Raw genomic sequence first — 20,000 nt, 5'->3', positions numbered from 1 at the left:
ACTCACGCACACACGCACTCACGCACGCACACACACACGCACGCACGCACACACAAACACACACAAATGCACCCCACATGGCACACACCTTGTTTGAACATGGCATTCATCTGTTCTGCTTGTATGCAGCTGCAAGAGAAAAGTTGTTTCTAAACAGTATCCTCAATCTGCCAACCCATGCCCCAAAGCCTACACACACACACACACACACACACACACACACACACACACACACACACACACACACACACACACACACACACACACACACACAATTACTTGCATCACAGCATTGTTTTCCTCATGCTAATTGAAGCACAGTGTGTGTGTGTGTGTGTGTGTGTGTGTGTGTGTGTGTGTGTGTACAGATTAGATCGGGGATGGGATGTGTGTGTGTACAGAGAGAAGCTTGAGAAAGCGCTTACGGCAGATTCTTCCTCTTCCTCTTCCTCCTCAAACACACACCAGAGATTTCACTACAGCACAGTGCTCCCACCAGAGATTGATGTTTGATTTGTGAGTGAGTGAGAGAGAGCGTTCCGCAAAGCCAACCACAACCACCACTGCATTGCATTCATAACCAGGCCCTCTGACATCCTTGGCAAGGCCCAGGACAAAATCATCTGAAAGGGCCCCCCACCACCCAATACATTCAATGGAATGAGGACCCAATTATGCCCCCCCCCCCCCCCCACCACCACTGCATTGCATTCATAACGAGGGGCCGATGACATCTTTGGCTAGGCCCTGTACAAAATAATCTGAAAGGGCACCCCCACCACCCAATACATTCAATGGAATGACTGAGGACCCAATTGTTGGCCCCCCATCTCGCTGCATGCACCCGGGTCAAGTGACCCCTTTGTCCCCCCTCTTGTCGGCGTCCCTGTTCATAACAGTCAGAGATGAGGACCCAATTGTGGGCCCCCCATCTCCCTGGGCCCGGGACAACTGACCCCTTTGTCCCCCCCCCCTTGCTGGCTACCCTGTTCATAACAGTCAGAGAGGTCACTTAAGTTCTCCCCAACGCCATTAATTGGCAGCCACTTTGGAGGGTTTCAGACCAAAAAGCGCTGTGATGTGCCGTCCATATCAAAATCACTCGCAGCAAACAAAAATAAAGATGGAGAAAAAACCATGCACACACACACACACACACACACACACACACACACACACACACACACACACACACACACACACACACATGTACACACACAAACCCTGACGGCTGTAACCGTGGTGACAAGGGTGCTAAATATTCCATCCACACACAGCGCAGCCGAGCCTACAGGGCCTGATGTGTCTGGGAAACGAGCCGCGCGGCATGGCGGGACGCGTTGTGGGTTTTGGTTGGCGGAGGAAGTATACCTTCCTCTCCTCTCCGCTCACAGGCAGGCAGGCAGGCCCACTGTAAACTCCACAAGTGCAACCAATTAGCCTAATTGAAAACAGAAAATGTGTCCAATTAATTGCCGGAGAGGGGAAAGGAGCGACTGGGAAAGAGAGGGGGGAGGGGAGGAGAGGAGAGGGCCGGAGGGGTGTGTGTGTCGGGTGTTTTGGGGATGGAGACAGGGGGGAGATGGGTGGGGCGAGGGTGCCGGATTGGGCAGCCAAGGCGAAGGCAGTTAGTGGCGGGCCGGAGCGTAAGGGAAAATTGGCAATTATTTACGTCTCACATGCCAACACAATTATCCCAGCGCTCGGCTCGGCGCAGGAGGGGCGCGAGTAAATAAACAATGGGACAGGCAAGAGAACTGGCAGGTGTGGGGAGGGAGCAAGGCAAGGGAAGGGAAGGAGGGCGGGGTGGGAAAAGGTGATTTTGGGGGTTTTTTTAGAGGAAGGAGGTGGGGAATAGGGAGGGCGAGGAGGGAGGTGGGGGAATAGGGAGGGTGAGTGGTGTGGGTTTTTTTTCAGTTTTTTTTTAGGAAAAGGTGAGTGTTTGTGTGTTTGCAAGGAGAGGAGTTTGACCATTGGAGATGGCAGACGTGATGAGGAGTCAGTGAGCCGTACCTTTGCATAATATCCCTTTTAGGAGCGGAGAGGAGGAAGAACTTTCCACCCCCGTACACACCATACACACACCCTCAATCCCACAAGCCACTACCCCCACCTCCCATCACCTCACCTCAGCCCTCCTCCACCCTTCCCAACAGAGGCGGACTTTACATTAGGCAAATCCAGGCAATTGCGTAGGGCCCTGACCAAATCTGACCTCCATAGGAGCCCCAACTGTCAGAGCAGTTGTGATAAATAGAAAACACAGAAAACAGATACACAGAAAAAGTACTGCAGGACTGATCTTAGTTTGTCATTTATGTAAAGTAATCAAAGGTATATATATACGAGACAAAACACTAAAATAGCACCCTCGCTCCTTCCATGCCAATTGGTGATGTGTTTAAAGAATGGCTTTTGAGGGCCCCATGTTTATATTTTGCCCAGGGCACCATAATGTCTAGCTCCGCCCCTGCCTCCCTGCCCTCCCCCAGCACTCTCGTGCTGTCAGCGCAAACTGCACGGCCAACTAGCCCTAAGCGCCGTAGCGAGCGTAGCGAGGGCTGGTACCTGTCAGCGCGGGCCGGGCCGGACCAGGCAGGGTGTTGCCAGGCAGGTTGGCATGGCGTTGGCGTTGTCGTGGTAGCCGATGCGTGGCGGCATCTCATTGCCCGCGCGCACCGCTTGTTTGCCCGCTGGAGAGCAACACATCAAAGAGCTTTTCATGTCTGTCTTCCCCCCGCGCGTCTCGTTGCTGCTTCCCATGCGCAATTTACACTAATCACCCTGACAACAAGCCATGGGGCCGGGCCCTCGTCCCACGCCAACGCAGACAGACAGGGAGACAGAGAGAGAGAGGAGGGAGAGAGACTGAGACAGGGAGAAGAAGAAGAGAGAGAGGCTAAGACAGGGAGAAGAAGAGGGAGAGACTAAGATAGGGAGAGAGAGAGAGAGAGAGAGAGAGAGAGAGAGAGAGAGAGAGAGAGAGAGAGAGAGAGAGAGAGAGAGAGAGAGAGAGAGAGAGAGAGAGAGAGAGAGGAGAGAGAGACTAAGACAGGGAGAAGGAGAGGAGAGAGACTAAGACAGACCGCAAAGTCAAAGTCAAGGCAAGCAGCACTAAGTGTTCCGGAGTGTTCCGAACCACTGAGTTTTTCCAAAGATGCACCTTGGATGGATTATTCCGGAATCACCTACGTAGTAAAAGGATGATCTGGACCAAATCAGGCCCAGATGAGTGGGGGAAGGTGGAGCACGTGACCTGAAGAAGGCCGGCAGGCCGAAACGTTGTCACATTAAAAAACTGTTTATTTTAACTTGTGAGTGTGCGGCACCTCTCTCCTTCTACAATTGTATTTTCTGGTTGCCAGCACCTCTGTTTCTGGTGTGCGTTTTGCACCTCCACTCATCATGGGGGAAGGTGGAGTGTCAGGTTTGTGAGAAGAGTCGGGGTGATGTGTGTACAGGGTTGCCAGATAAGGCTGATGATTTCCAGTCCAAAACATGCTGAAAACCCGCCTAGAAGCACAAAATCTCGCCCAATTCTATTGATTTCTATGGCAAAAGTTGGGCAGGTTTTTCTGCTAAATGAAATTTTTTACCCGCACTCTGCCATCCTAAGCAGCCCAAGTGGGCGGGAAACAGCCCAATCTGGCAACACGGTGTGTGTACTAGGGGTGTAAATAATCATCGATATGTATCGATGCATCGATCCTACGACCGACGATCGAATCAATCGTATCATGGGGCATTCTTGAATCGAAAATAATCGAATCGCTGGCCCCTGCCCACTGCCCTAGCTCCATAACATAGTAGAAGTGGAAAAGTAATTGGGGAAAAATCGAATTGACTCGTATTGTATTGTGGGGTATTCTTAAGTTTCGAAAATAATCGAATCGCTGCCTTAAGAAATCGATATCGACTCGTACGGTCATGGAGCCTGTGATTGACACCCCTAGTGTGTACTGTAGTTGGGCTGGGGTGGGGTGCAGTATGGAGGTTGTATGTAATGCTAGGTTTGTTTTTGTTTTTGCATGTTAGGTTTACAGAGATGTGAGGGGAGGGGTTGGGGGTGGGGTATGGAGAAGAGGTTGTACATACAGTAAGATGCTGGGGCTTTTTTGTGTGTTGGGTTTTGCAAAAATGTGAGTGGAGGGACATGTCTGTGTGTGTGTGTGTGTGTGTGTGTGTGTGTGTGTGTGTGTGTGTGTGTGTGTGTGTGTGTGTGTGTGTGTGTGTGTGTGTGTGTGTGTGTGTGTGTGTGTGTGTGTGTGTGTGTGTGTGTGTGTATGTGTGTGTGTGTGTGTGTGTGTGTGTGTGTGTGTGTGTGTGCATGCATGTGTGTGTGTGTGAGTGTGTGTGTGCTGCAATGGGGGAAATTAGCATTTAAAGTACTTGCTCACCAGGCCCTGTCTCACCTTGTGCACTCAAGCAGCACGCTCCCCGCCGACCTCCACAAAACACACACACACACACACACACACACACACACACACACACACACACACACACACACACACAAACACACACTCCCCGCCGCCCTCTACAAAACGGCTCCTCTCCGTCTCCACAATCACCGCAGTGTCTTGCCGTGCCACGCCGTTTTGGATGGGGAGGGGGCTCAGAGCTGGCTTTTATTCCGCACCGCTCTGTTTTCCCTCCCCAGTGCCTCACATCCTTACCGGCTCCCCTACCACCCCTACTACTACTAACCCCCATTTTCCTGGACTGGAAGTTTGTCTGTGCTGTGCCCTTCAAACACAAACAATGCCACAGCCAGTGAGATGTTTGCGTTTGCTGCGTTTTCCCCTTCCTGCGGGCCGCGCCGGGCTGGGCCGCGCCACGGTGCTCAGCAGGCTGAGTGATTGGCCATAGAGCGTGGAGGCTGGGTTGGCCATGTGGAATACAGGGCGTTTGTCTGGTGGACTGGTCGTGGACTCCCCCTAAAACAGTCATACTCAAAGTGTGGTCCGGGGACCACTGGTGGTCTGCAACAGAGCTCAGGTGGGGGTGGCAAGGGGATTTCTACTTTTCCAAGACAAGCCAACAGAAGGCTATATTTGTAACATTATTACAAAGCCGAACATGTCTGAAGTCATATTTTCACCACAATAAGACAGGCTTGTAAATGTGAATAAAAAGTAAGTGATCTGCATCAAAACTAGCAGTGTCGGATTAGCGCTTGTCAACTGTCAATTCAGTTGACAGGTGGTCCCTGAACATTTTTTTGGGTGGTCCTCAGTCTGAAAAAGTTTGAGAATCACTGCCCTCAATGGTATCAGTCCTTTACAGATGCATCTCCAAGACAATGGGTATTTCAAAGTGAAGTTTCCTAGCCTTGCTAGCACGAGTAACCCCCATTTTTCCAAAGTTTATCCAATTATTCATTACACTTAGAACTAGTTATTGGACAGACTTTGGTGAAATCCGCGAAAAATGGGCGTTACTCGTCCTAGCAAGGCTAGAACACTTCACTTTGAGAAATGCCCAGTGAGATATAAATGAAGCATTTTTGGCTGTTGCAGTCCACAGAGCTCGCCTTAGAATGACAATAGTAGGCCCTGCCGTGGCCAACCGGTAGGGCACTCGTCTGACACTCTGCGGCCGACTAGGTCACTCTGCGGCCAACCCAGGTTTGATTGCTGATTAATTTGCCAACCCTTCCTCCTCTCTCTCCCCATTCACTTCCTGTCTACCTCTCATACTGTCCTATCAATGAAGTCGAAAAAGACCCCAAAAAACGTTCACTGAAAACGATTCACAAAAACGATTCACTGTAGTATTTTGATGCTGTCGTTATATGCTTCATTGTCTCTCTGGATGCCTGGTGAACTAGTCTCTGTTGGAAATGCCCGACCCAGGCCCTGCTGTGGCCTAACGGTAGGGCACTCGTCTGCTACGCGTCCGACCCAGGTTCGGTTCCCGGTCCGGGTCCTTTGCCAGCCCTTCACCATCTCTCGTCCCAACTCACTCCCTGTCTGTCCTTCACTGTCTTGTCTCATAATAAAGGCTTGAGAAGAAAAGAAAATGCCTGACCCAGTTTTTTACCCCAGGCCAGTCCTGGCCATAGAGCGTGGAGGCTTGCGGAGGCTGGCGGGGGCTATAGAAGCCCTCCTGACCCTCCCCGGCGGAGGATTAGGATTAATTACAATTAGGAGCACAGAGGAAGGGGGCAGGACGGCCCCTCAGCTTGCAGCCACAGAGGAAGGGGGGGCAGGCAGGCCCCCAGCTTGCAGCCACAGAGCCATGCCGAGAGTGGGCAGCATGGAACCTGTCAATCAGGAGGTTGACCCCCAGAGTTCCGTAGCCGTGGAAACAAAAAAAGGAACATTCCGTCGGAATCTCCCCCCACAGTTCTAGGCTGGTTTGTGTTGCCTGGGTCTCAGCTCTGGCCCCTGTCCAGTTTGCCTACCCCAAGCTGGTAGAGTGGCTGCAGCTTCTAGGGTAGTGCTTGGTACCAGGAAAGTCCACAGATTCGGGGTACATCGTCCCAGGCCCAGGGATAAATGGGGGGCCCAGAATTCTGTCCACATTACATTGCATGTATAGAGTGGGAGGGGGTGCTTTTAGATGCCTTTGTCCGGGCCCAGCCAACGGTGTCAGCGTCTCTGCTTGGTACTGTGTGTGTGTGGTGGAGCTACTCAGGACTCCCTGGACTAGGCTCAAAAACTGGACCGGGCCTTGGCACAGCCCCATCGTGTTGCCCATCTATAATTTTGTGATTGGCGTGGTCTTTTGCCTATATTAAGGATGAACAAATGAGCTGCCCCATTTAAATAATAGGCCGGTCTCAAAGGGAACAAACAACAACAACAACAACAACAACAACAACAACAACAACAAAATGAACAGTATCAGCCCCTGAGGACTGGCGTCCCACATGGCAAATGCCCTGTGTACCAGATGACCAATACAGCCCTGGAGCTACTGTACCTCGGTCTCTGCTGACGGTGCAAAGATCCTTCAAGCAGCCAGGCGGCCGGAAGGCAGGACGTCCTCCTAGTGTTACTGTTAGCAGATGGACACGCAGCAGTGACACACAGATTGCTGATCAAACAAGATGAGGCCCACTCACCACCAACATTTCTAACATCAATCTGCTCGCGACTGCAGATGAAAAGCTGCTCGTACGGTTAAACCGAGCACATTCATTTGATTTATGGAGAGGAGTCTGTTCATGGTACACTAGCTTTTTTTTCTTCAAAGAACAGGCACAAAAGCATAGTGGAATTTCCTAGAGACATTCAAGGTTGAATAGAAATCTGAAATGCAACCCTTCAAAATAGGCCGAAATCAATGTGGCATAGCCATCTTAGCTTGGGTCCGAACCCTATGCATTATTACTGAATAGATATAAGAGAGGATTGAATGCATGAGGATCTTCACTGAACATGATGAAGTGTGGTAATCTGTGGTAATCAAGGTCCGTATTGAGCACAGTCAAGCGTATAGAATAGATGAGATATTGTATAACCAAATGTGTCAAAGTAGATGGAAGTCCTTGTGCACACGCCTTCAGTAGTCCAGGTGCAGGTGTAAGGCAGGTAGTGCATCTTCAGGTTTGAGACCGGGCTCTGGGCAAAATGCGCTGTGTTCGCTCCAAAAAGTAAAAAAGTTAAAAAAAAGAACGGTATTCAGTGTGCTGAACTTTTAGTTAAAAACAAATCTGAATTGAACACAGTCATGCATGTAGGTCTGGCTTGAGGATGGGAAGAGTAAGTGGCACAGAAGGCATGAAGTTGAGGTTGCACAGTACACACACACACACACAGCTGGAGTCCAAACACAGGTGGGTTCATTTGAACTCACTCCTCTCTCCTGGCTCCAGCAGCAGCAGACGTGCGGTACCTGGATGTTTATTTGGAGTGACTTAATCATTCTGTTTCGTCCCTGAAAGAAAACAAACAACAGCCCACGCCAACACATCTTTTTCCCATCACGTTAATATTCTCTCTCTCTCTCTCTCTCTCTCTCTCTCTCTCTCTCTCTCTCTCTCTCTCTCTCTCTCTCTCTATTGTTTCTTTGTTTGTTTCCATCTTTCTCCTCTTTTCCCTCAAATATAGTAACGTTGTGGCATGCTTGCGGTTCCACCACTAAGTACATACATATTTTTTTTCCTTTGTCTTTGCTTTGTGTATTTTATACAAGTTCAATATTGGGCTGCATAATTGATGTGATGGGTTATGGCAGGCAGTTGCCCATACAAGGTCGAGCATAGGGAAGCCACTGTCTCCCATCGCTGTCAAACTCAAGAGGGTCCATTCGTCTTGGAGCAGCGCTGGACTGGTCATCTGGCATGCAGGGCATTTTCCCCGTGGCCCGACAGTCCTCAGGGGCTCGAACTTTCTGTTTTTGTTTTGTCTGTTTGTTTTAGTTTTATCCCTTACAGACCAGCCCACAATTTAGATGGGGAAGTCCATTGGTGTATCAGAAAGCAGAAGACAATAGATGTATGACGTTCATTATGTGTTAAGCCGGGCATACACTGTGCAATATTTTCACTCGTGGGTCTTAAGCTCCTGCTCACACTGCACGATGGAATTTCACTGAAAGCGTGAAAGCTCATTGGGAAACTCCAACTCCCATTGTCATTGTGACACAGCACTCCACAGCACACAAGTGAACACTGCACACTGCACACAACGAAATCTGTTCTGTCACAGTAATTAATTGCTCTATGACAAGAATGCCCTGGCCATTTTTTGATCCCAGTCCAGTCCATTCGTCTCGGAGCGTTGTCTTGTCGTGTTGGTCTGGCCCTCGTTCCTCTGGGCCTCCAGGGCCTGTGTCATGTCACCAGACTGGGGAGGGATACTGTATACCCAGGGCCAATAACAGCTTTGGCTGGGCCCAGCACAAAAAGTTACCTTCCACACACATCTTGTTGGTGCGTCTCTGAAGTAATCAAACAAGTAGGGAATAAATCGCACTCGGATTCTTCTTTTCCCTTTTTATTTTCTTTTTATTCATTCATTCATCACAGGCTCAGACAGACGTTTCGACTACAAGAGCCTTCATCAGGGCCCAGGACAAAGCCATCTCATGAGAGCCCCTTCAATAGTGTACCGAGGAATCAATTCTGGGCCCACTCTCTCCTTGCGACCTGACAACTTACCCCTTTGCCCCCACTCCGTCAGCCTCCCTGGATATACCAATGTCCTGGTTGCAGAGTTTATGTTTATCCGAGTGCAGTCTGTGTTTGCATAGAAGCTACAGTTCATGCCAGAGAAACTTTCCATCTCTCTCTGTAAGGAATCGATTTTTTTTCTTCTTTTTTTCCCTTAACTAAATGGTTCTGGTTCTTTTGTTTGGTTTGTGCATCGTCATGGTTATCAGTCTAAAATGTGCTCCGTATTCCCAGTCCAAACCAACGCACAACAAATGACACAACTCATCGTAAACAACCAACCCTATGTTTATGTACCGTGTGTACAGCAGGTCAAAGGCAAGGACATTAATGGTACACTATAACCTGACATGCACTTCGCAGGGCACGACATTGAAAGTAACTCGTTACAAGTTTAGTTGTTTGTTTGTTTGTTTGTTTGTTATCCAGATGACACAACCCTGTGAGCATCCAGTCTCACACTCGACTGACTGTCCGACACTGACGACTCCACAACTCACTTCTAATTGCCCGTGTGTGTTGATTTCGGTCTCGGCAGCCTGAGAGGAGTGAGACGGACGGCATGCTAATTAGACAGCCGCTCTCTGTGAGTAATTACATGACAACATGCTAACGAGAGAGCACGCTAGCTGCCTGCCTAGCGCTCTCTGCCTGCCTGCCTGCCAGTGCCTACAGTACACAGGGGCTTAATGAGAGGCAGCTCTGCTCAACGCCAGTGTTGCCAGATGTGTTTGATCAAATCCCGCCCAAAAGGTTCTCAAAAAACGCCAAAATGCCCTACATTCCGCCAGATTTCAACAAATTGCGTTGATTTCTATAAGCACAAAACGGCTTAATAAAACGCCAAATGGCCAATTTCTCCTGTTTTTACCCGCAGACAGCCATCCCAAGTAGTAGCAACCGCCCAATCTGGCAACACTGCTCAACGCAGCTCTGCTCTGCTCTTCTCTGCTCTGCACGGCAGTGAGGAATCCCAGGTGCCCCTTGACCAGAACGCCGTCAGAAAAGTTTACACTATACGGCGGCAGAGCCAGTAGTCAGACATCCAGGATTCATCCTTCCCACACACACACACACACTCACTCACTGCCTCTGTAGCTTTTCCTGACATACATACACAAAAAGGGTCTTTACCAGCTTTAGTAACAGTAACACACAGTTTTTAATGGACCCAGTAGCCTAAAATAAATACGGGTCTTAACGGCACAAAGAAACACACACAACATTGTAGCGTCATAATGCACAACGTTCCACCAGTAGAACACTGTAATAGCCATTGAAAAGTTCAGTACCATAGCACTACAATACTATTACATAACACAGGGCCTTTAGTAATGCACTATGACTTGCTCATTGCCATTCTGGTAACAGCAAATGTATAACGTCATGTTTTAACAGGAGGTTAACTACACACAGTAACACGTCAGAGGTTTTTAAAACACACAAGATCTCAGGACCAGAAGAAAGTCTCATGGCCTTGTAATCTGTGATCAGTGGGGATCCTACAATAAGTTGCACCCCTGCTAATAATTGTTATCTTGGAACTAGAAGTAACATCACCAGTCTAAGAGAGAATACAACTGAATTATTTCACTTAAAGGGACAGTTTGGTCAATTTCAACATGCAGTTGTATTGCTCACGCTACTCTTGACTTGTCAGTACCTGGAGATGCCACATTTTTCGGCTCAGCCCTTTCGGAGATATGAGCAATTCTAATGGGGGCAGCGTTTGTTTACATTTTTTAAAAATGAAACATAGGCCAACTCCAAATATTTTCCCAAAAGGTACTGCTGTTTGCTAGTTGTCTGCTGATGTTTTATAACCTTTTGGATGTTTTTGGGAATAAATAAAAATGTTTTTTTGAAATGTAAACAAAGAGCTGCCCCCATTACAATGACCAGGATCTCGGAAACGGCTGAAGAAGAAGAAAAAAAATCTCAGGCACTGACAAGTCCAGGGTAGTGTGAGCATTACAACTGCATGTTGAAATTGACCAAACTGTCCCTTTAAGTGAAGGTGTAAAATTTTTTTCCTGAGAAATGGTGCCACTTAAGTGTCACTTTGAAGCACTATTGCATGAATAGGTGAACATTCCAGACATGGCTCAGCCTGAGTGAGAGAAAGTCTGTGTACCCTTCAGAAATAAAGGGTCTGTGCTGTGGTGTGTCCATGTGTCAAGGTCTACTCTGTATCCAGTGAAGTGCAGTGAAGTGAAGTAAAGTGAAGTGAAAGCCTGGGAAACTCCAACTCCCATTGTCATTGTGACACAGCACTCCACAGCACACAAGTGTTTACTGCACTCTGCACACAACAAAATTGCATTCATGCCTTACCCATGCAAGGCGCCCCAAGGGAGCAGTACCATGCTCAGGGTACCTCAGTCATGGAGGAGGATGGGGGAGAGTAATGGTTAATCACTCCCCCCACCAACCTGGCGTGTCAGAAGTCGAACCGGCAACCTTTGGGCTACAAGTCTGATGCCCTAACCGCTTACCTATGACTGCCCAAAGAGGACTAGCCTATGGTATAACCGCAGAAATACACCAGCGGCGATCTGAGCGAGTCGAGCGACGGAAGTAATTGACTTTGTATTGAGTCGAGAGACAAAAGCGATTCTGGAGACTAGAGCGATTTGCGCGACGAGCGCGACAATTTGAAGTTTAAATCTTTTCAACTTTCTATGACGCGGTTCGGCGACAAGCCGCGACAGCCAATGACTGTATAGAGGTCAGTGACCACAGCCAATGGGAATGCTTGAATGCTTTGCCTTCTGCCTGTACGGACATACTCTTGTCTCCTCAATCGCTCGTATCGCTTGCTGCTACACTCTGTCGCTTGAATCGCGTCGCCGCTGGTGTATCTCTGCTGTATAAGTGTAGTGCAGATGCAAACCAACAGACCATTCCACCCATACGCCACAAGTTTTTGACAGTAAACCTTACCTAAACTTTTGTTTGACCATCAACTTACCTAAAGCTTGGGTTGACCACCAGCTTACCAAAATTCATTATTGGCAATGTATTCATCTTATTAGATCTGAAACTCCTATGCACAGCCAGGTTCCAGATGCTGGTGAAGTGCAGTCATCAGTAATCCATAGTAAAGAAGAAGGATCACCGCACACTGGTGGACTTAGTTTTGCTGTTTTTTATTTAGGTGAACAACGCGTTTCGCATTGCGCTTCGTCAGGTTCACTTTGCGAAACGCGTTGTTCACCTAAGTAAAAAACAGCAAAACTAAATCCACCAGTGTGCGCTGATCCTTCTTCTTTACTATGGATTCATCTTATTATTGGATTAGCAGCATTTCCATAAGCAAAAATAATTCCAACAAAAAAACTCCAACAACTCTACGGGACGAAGCAGGAAGTTGTGAAACTATGACATATCTGGTCATAATATCTGTAAATTGAGTAAATCACAGACCTTTTCTCATGCCGTACGAAATATATGATTTTTTTGTGGGGGGGTAATTGCAAATTAACAGTGGTCCTTATTTATCACTCACGAATCTGTCTACACACTGTAGCCCTTGGTGGTCTGCACACAGACCTTTTCTTATCCCGTCTGAATGTGGCACAAAATATATAATTTATATAATATTTTTGTGTGGAGGTAATTGCGAATTAACAGTGGTCCATATTTATCACATGCGAATCTGTCTTTACTAGCACGATGGCCTGCTCTACACACTGTAGCCCTCGGTGGTCTGCACACAGATTTCAGAAAGCATTTCCACTGTGGATATTTGCGCCTATATTTCTCATATAACCACATGAAGCACAGGAAAAGCCAGGGAAATAAATCTGTTAACGAAAAACAAATAAATATATAAACAAACAAACAAATAAACTAGACTGCCTGTGCAGTCACCTTCGACTGCTTAAGGTATATCCCCGAAACGCGACGCTTCCAGTCCCCAATCATTCCTACCACTCCCGTCCACCTTTTCATGAACGTTTATGATAAATACAAAATATAAAATAAATATATTTAATATCTATACATAGATCAATGACGTGCATAGGCTTAAAACCAAATGACTATTGTGAAAATGAAGGAAAAAATGGGGCAAATGGTAACACTGTTTTAATGGTTCACTATTACATTGGATATACCACATTAGGTACAGTGTAATAACCAGTGTAACAGTATTTAATACCACGTCATACCAGTGTGACACCATGTACCAATTTTGTACTTATATCATGTAGGCTATTTGTGTGTAAGTGGTATTACATGGTATTGCATATTTGTACACTGGTATTACACTAGTATTACATGGTATTACATATTGTTACACTGGTTATTACACTGTACCTGGTATTGCCTTTTTTTTACACTGGTATTACACTAGTATTACATGGTATTAAATATTGTTACACTGGTTATTACACTGTAGGCCTACCTGATATGGTAGATTCACTGAAATGGTGAACCATTAAATTAAGGAGTTACCGGGCAAATCAATCCACCCAGTCAGAAGTTATGGGCCAAATAAAAATTCCACCATTTTGAAAGTGTTGACCTCCAAACTCGAATCAGTTCATGAACCTACCCTGCAGCATTCACACACCAAATCTGGGACAAATCCATCCACCCGGTCAGAAGTAATGGGCCAAACAAAAATTCGGGCATCTTGAATTCGGCCATCTTGAAATTGTTGACCGCCAAACTCGAATCAGTTCATGAACCTACCCTAGAACATTCACACACCAAATCTGGGACAAATCCATCCACCCGCTCAGAAGTTATGGACCAAACAAAAATCTTGAATTCGGCCATGTTGAAAGTGTTAACCTCCAAACTGTAATCAGTTCATGAACCCACCCTAGAGCATTCACACACCAAATCTGGGACAAATCCATCCACCCGGTCAGAAGTAATGGGTCAAACAAAAATTCGGCCATCTTGAATTCGGCCATCTTGAAATTGTTGACCTCCAAACTCGAATCAGTTCATGAACCTACCCTAGAACATTCACACACCAAATCTGGGACAAATCCATCCACCCGGTCAGAAGTTATGGACCAAACAAAAATTCGGCCATCTTGAATTCGGCCATCTTGAAATTGTTGACCTTCGAACTCGAATCAGTTCATGAACCTACCCTAGAACATTCACACACCAAATCTGGAATAAATCCATCCACCCGGTCAGAAGTTATGGACCAAACAAAAATTCGGCCATCTTGAATTCGGCCATCTTGAAAGTGTTAACCTCCAAACTGTAAACAGTTCATGAACCCACCCTAGAGCATTCACACACCAAATCTGGGACAAATCCATCCACCCGGTCAGAAGTAATGGGCCAAACAAAAATTCGGCCATCTTGAATTCGGCCATCTTGAAAGTGTTAACCTCCAAACTCTAATCAGTTCATGAACCCACCCTAGAGCATTCACACACCAAATCTGGGACAAATCCATCCACCCGGTCAGAAGTTATGGACCAAACAAAAATTCGGCCATTTTGAATTCGGCCATCTTGAAAGTGTTAACCTCCAAACTGTAATCAGTTCATGAACCCACCCTAGAGCATTCACACACCAAATCTGGGACAAATCCATCCACCCGGTCAGAAGTAATGGGCCAAACTAAAATTCGGCCATCTTGAATTCGGCCATCTTGAAATTGTTGACCTCCAAACTCGAATCAGTTCATGAACCTGCCCTAGAGCATTCACACACCAAATCTGAGACAAATCCAAACATCCGTTCAAAAGTTATCGCGTTAACACGAAAGACCTTACGCGGCGGACGCGGACGCGGCGGCGGCGGTGCACGCAAAACCATTACATCCCCGACGCTCCGCGTTTCGGGGATATAAATAAGGCGTGAGTGATGGCTGAGACTATTTCCCTGCGGCACGTCGTCCTTCACGTACCAACACATCCTGGTCACAACAGCGGTGGCAGCGGTGGTGGTGGCAGGGCCACTAGCAGTTTTGCCTGGGCCCAGGACAAAGTCATTTGAATGGCCCCCCCACCAAATACATACAAAGTAATTTTGGGGGCGCTTTTTGGCCTTCATTATTACAGGACAGTGTGAGTGTAGACAGGGAATGACTGCGAGAGAAAGATGGGGTAGGGTCGGGAAATGACCCCGGCCGGACTCGAACCGGAGTCCCCGTGAGCAATGTAAGCCGAAACGTGAGAGGCTTAGCGTGCTGCGCCACAGCGCCCCCCTAAATACATACAATCTAATGGGGACCCAAAGTCGGGCCCCCTTCTCTCCCTGGGCCCAGGACAACATACCTATTTGTCCTTCCTCCCTCCTGTTGGTGGGCCTGGGTGGCATCAGCGCCAGCGGTGGTCTGGTTGTGCTCACTCGGCCCAGACGAGCCAATCTTACTTAGACGTGTCAAGCAGCGCAGCGCAGCTCAGCTCAGCTCAGCTCAGCTCAGCTCGTCGGCACCGTAGACGCCGCCGACCAGACGCGGCGCCGCAAGACATGATGTGACGCCGACGCGGCACAGCACGGCTCACCTCACCGCCCTGACAGCTGTGGGAGGGTGTGGGCGGGCGGGTGGTCGTGTGGGCTGGGTTGATGTTGCGGTGAGCTGAGGAGAGGAGAGAGGAAGCAGCAGCAAGTGTTACTGGCAACAAGGAGGGACAAAGGGGTCAGTTGTCCCGGGCCCATGGTGAGGTGAGGGGGGGTGCAATCAGAATCAGGTCCCCATTACATTGTATGTATGGAGTGGGAGGGGCCCTTTCAGATGACTTTGTCTCAGGCCCAGCCAAAGCTGTTATCGGCCCTGAGCAGCGGCAACTCTGGGAAGATGGATGAAGAGGAGTCTGCCCTGGGAGGCAGCAGACTTATGAAAGGCATCCATCTGGAGCAGCCGGGGCTGAGGGTTGAGAGTTGGGGATGGGGAAGGAGAGGGAGAGGGCTGGGGATGGGGCTGGGGCTGAGGCTGAGGCTGAGGGTGGGGAAGGGAGAAGGCTGGAGCTGGAGCTGGAGCTGGAGCTTGGGAGGTGCTGGGGATGGTGGCGGGGATGGGGAGGGAAGGGAGAGGAGCTAGGGCTGGCGGTCGGGATGTGGGTGGAGATGGGTGTGTGCTCATGATAGACTAGCTGGGTCTGAGGCTGGGAGGGGATGGGGATGGTGGTGGTGATGGGGCAGATGATAGACTGGGCTGGGGATGGTGGAGGGGATGGGGATGGTGGTGGTGATGGGGCAGATGATAGACTGGGCTGGGCTGGGCTGGGCCATGCCAGGCAAAGGGGCTCTGGGGCCAGTGGGACAGTGGGTCTCCATTAATAAAGACACACGCCAGACGCTGGTGAGACACGGCTCGTCACCCAGGAGCCTAACGAGGTAACGGAGGTGGCACCGATCCAGCGGAAAAAAGAAAGAGAGAAAAAAGGGAAAGAGACAGGAGACAGGAGATCCTACCGGTATTTAGCAAACAACACACACAGACTCATTTACAACCAGCAGACAGTGATCAGGGTTGCCAGATGAGGCTGATGATTTCCAGCCCAAAAAATGCTCAAAACTTGCCTGGAAGCACTAAATCCAGCCCAATTTGAACTAAATTCTATTGATTTCTATGGCCTTAAATAGGCAGAAAAACCCACCCAATTGTCCAAATTCACACTTTAGTTTTTTAACCCGCAGACGGCCATCCTAAGCAGCCCAGTTGGGCAGGAAACCACCCAGTCTGGCAACACTCAGCAGACAGTAATGAGTTGCCTGGCCGAGTAGAGTAGCGGTGGGGGTTTGGGATGTTTAATTATCCTGCTTGCGTGCCACAGTGATTACCGCGATGGAGTTAATGAGGACGCCCACAGGTGGTTGGAGCCAACAGATGATGAAGCTGACCACTGATGACACTATTATTAGTGAGTCCTAAAATAACACCAAAAACAAGGGACACTGGCAGCATATCCGGTGTGGAGGACTGAAATGGAGGTCATTTTTACCGAGGATGATCATGTGACAACAACTCAGAATGCTCGGAGCGCCCAAGAGTAATTTGAAGTCAGTCGAAAATTCAGAGCATGCATGGAATTCTCACTCATTTAGCAACTAACACTATGCGCTTTTCGTAAGACTAATACACTGGTCTACTGGTTACTCAGTTAAGTTAACTGTGTTGGAAGGAAACAGTGTGTCTTTTTTACTTTTACTTTTGACACAGAGCTTGTCAGTGTAGCCACATCAACATGTTAAACAGCTGCTATGCATACTCATTTGTTTACATGGCGGTTTTAATTCCGAATTAACTCCATTTAATTCTGAATAAAGCTTAATTCTGCTTTGAAAATGTCATGTAAACACCTCTTAATTCGGAATTAAAGGAAAGATCAAAGTAAACTAGATGGAACTATTTAATTCTGAATTATTAATTTGGAATTAAAAACGTCATGTAACAGTAGCCAGTGTGGCTAATGTCAAACAGGCCTGCAATAGAAAAGACTGCACTCTCAAGCTTACTCTCTTTACTAAAGAGGGGAATGTACCATGTTCAGGTTACACAAACATTTTTCGGCCCGAGGATGACATGGTACAGCACCCAAAGACAGCAACAACCATCCCTGAGTTGGAGCAGGCCTACGATCGGGGAAACAGGCCTTAGAGCAACACTAACTCAACACCGATACCAAGTATAGCAGCACTAAACTGACACCAACAGCAAGAAAGAATAACACTGACATTCACACTAGCAATATCATCGCCACACGCATACCACCAACGCCAACACTAAGTGTTATATTGGCACTATTAAATGTTATTCGCGTTATGAACACCAACAGTCAGGGAAGCCGACTGGTGGGGACAAAGGGGTCACTTGTCCCGGGCCCAGGGAGAAAGGGGGCCCAGAATTCGATCCTCATGACATTATATTGATTGGGTTTAGGGCACCTTTCAAATGTCTTTGTCCTGGGCCCAGCCAAAGCTGTCAGCGACCCTGCCAACAGTTGTACTGCCAAATGCATGCTATCATTTACTGAGAGGTCAGTTGGATTGAGATTGCTACCCAAGACGATTTGCCTTGTGAGCCAGGATAATATTTGGTTATCGATCTCAAAAGCATATACTCTGGGAAAGGCGCATTGTTGGCCCACAGTTACAAATATCCTGGAAAGAGCCGGACCTGTATATACTTACCTTGTTGTTTCTGGTGGTCAGTCTTTGTGGAAGACAAAGGGGTTGGGTGTGTGTGTGTGTCTGCGTGTGTGTGTGTGTGTGTGTGTGTGTGTGTGTGTGTGTGTGTGTGTGTGTGTGTGTGTGTGTGTGTGTGTGTGTGTGTGTGTGTGTGTGTGTGTGTGTGTGTGTGTGTGTGTGTGTGTGTGTGTGTGTGTGTGTGTAACTGTAGCACCTGAGTCAAGTGGTACCTGTGCCAATCTGTCTTGCTGAGTGGGTCGCTGCCAGTGTTATAGGGCCACACACACACACACTCACACATATGTACACACGCACACACACACACACAGAGACAAAGCAGGTCCTGTGGAGGATGCAGGGATGAGCTGGGCCAGATCCAGCCCGCATTCATTTTGGAGTACATGCAACCTCTTTTCCTGGCTCTGAATCGTTAGTGTGTGTGTGTGTGTGTGTGTGTGTGTGTGTGTGTGTGTGTGTGTGTGTGTGGGGGTGTGTGTGTGTGTGTGTGTGTGTGTGTGTGTGTGTGTGTGTGTGTGTGTGTGTGTGTGTGTGTGTGTGTGTGTGTGTGTGTGTGTGTGTGTGTGTGTGTGTGTGTGTGTGCGTGCGTGTACAGAACTGTATGTGTGTTTATAGTGTGGTGTGTGTGTATGTGTATGTGTGTGTGTGTGTGTTTGAGTGGTGTTCCAACAGAGCGGAGAGAAGTGTGTGTGTGATTTTGACAAAGTCCTGGGCCCCAAAACAGGAGCATATGGGGAGGCAGCGGGACGGGCTGATTTGACAAACTCCCCGCCTGTATACAAATCAATTAGCGGGGTCAGCCAACACACCAAACACACCAGACAAATGTGCACACCCACGCATAAACACACACACTCACACACACGCATGCACATGCACACACACACATACACATGCATAAACACACACACACACAAACAGGCACTCACACACATGCACTCACACACATGCACGCATGCACAAACACACATACCGACACACACAGGCACTCACACACACATGCGCACACACATACACACACACACAAAAAGAGGCGCATACACACACACACACAGAAAGAGGCGCATATGCTGTGATGAGTGACTATAATGAAGAGAAATGAGATTGTGTGTGCGCCGTTCCCTTGTGATGGCGTTTGATGGAGACATTTCCCGGCTGGAACATCGAGCTGCATTGCACACCCCCCGCCGACCTCAAACGCACACCAACACGTTTATAGCTCTCTGCTTCTCTCTCTGCCTTTATATGTGTGTATCTGTTTGTTTGTTGGGTGGTTTGTCTCTCACTCCCCCTGTTTCTCTCTGTCTCTGTCTCTGTCTCTGTCTCTCTCTCTCTCTCTCTCTCTCTCTCTCTCTCTCTCTCTCTCTCTCTCTCTCTCTCTCTCTCTCTCTCTCTCTCTCTCTCTGTCTCTCTCTCTCTCTCTCTCTCTCTGTCTCTGTCTCTCTCTCTCTGAAAATGAAAATTGCTGAACATCCTGCCAGTAAAACAGTACATCCATTAACTGTATAATATGCTTTAGTTGTTTATTTCCAAAATTTATGCAGCCCATTCACAAATGTTAACTTTGTCATGAATACTTACCATGACCTTCGAATTCTAAGTATTCTTTATAGCCTATATATTTTATGGCATTTTTCATACACAGATCTTCCCTGATAAATATTAGGCCATACTTTCTACATATTGATGAAAGAAAATCTAATTTGTCAACGCTGCACTGCACTACATACCCCCCCCCCCCCACACACAC

Source organism: Engraulis encrasicolus, chromosome 6, assembly GCF_034702125.1.
Source record: "Engraulis encrasicolus isolate BLACKSEA-1 chromosome 6, IST_EnEncr_1.0, whole genome shotgun sequence".
NCBI lineage: Eukaryota > Metazoa > Chordata > Actinopteri > Clupeiformes > Engraulidae > Engraulis > Engraulis encrasicolus.
The sequence above is the reverse complement of the archived record's forward strand: the minus strand, read 5'-3'. Positions refer to the sequence as shown.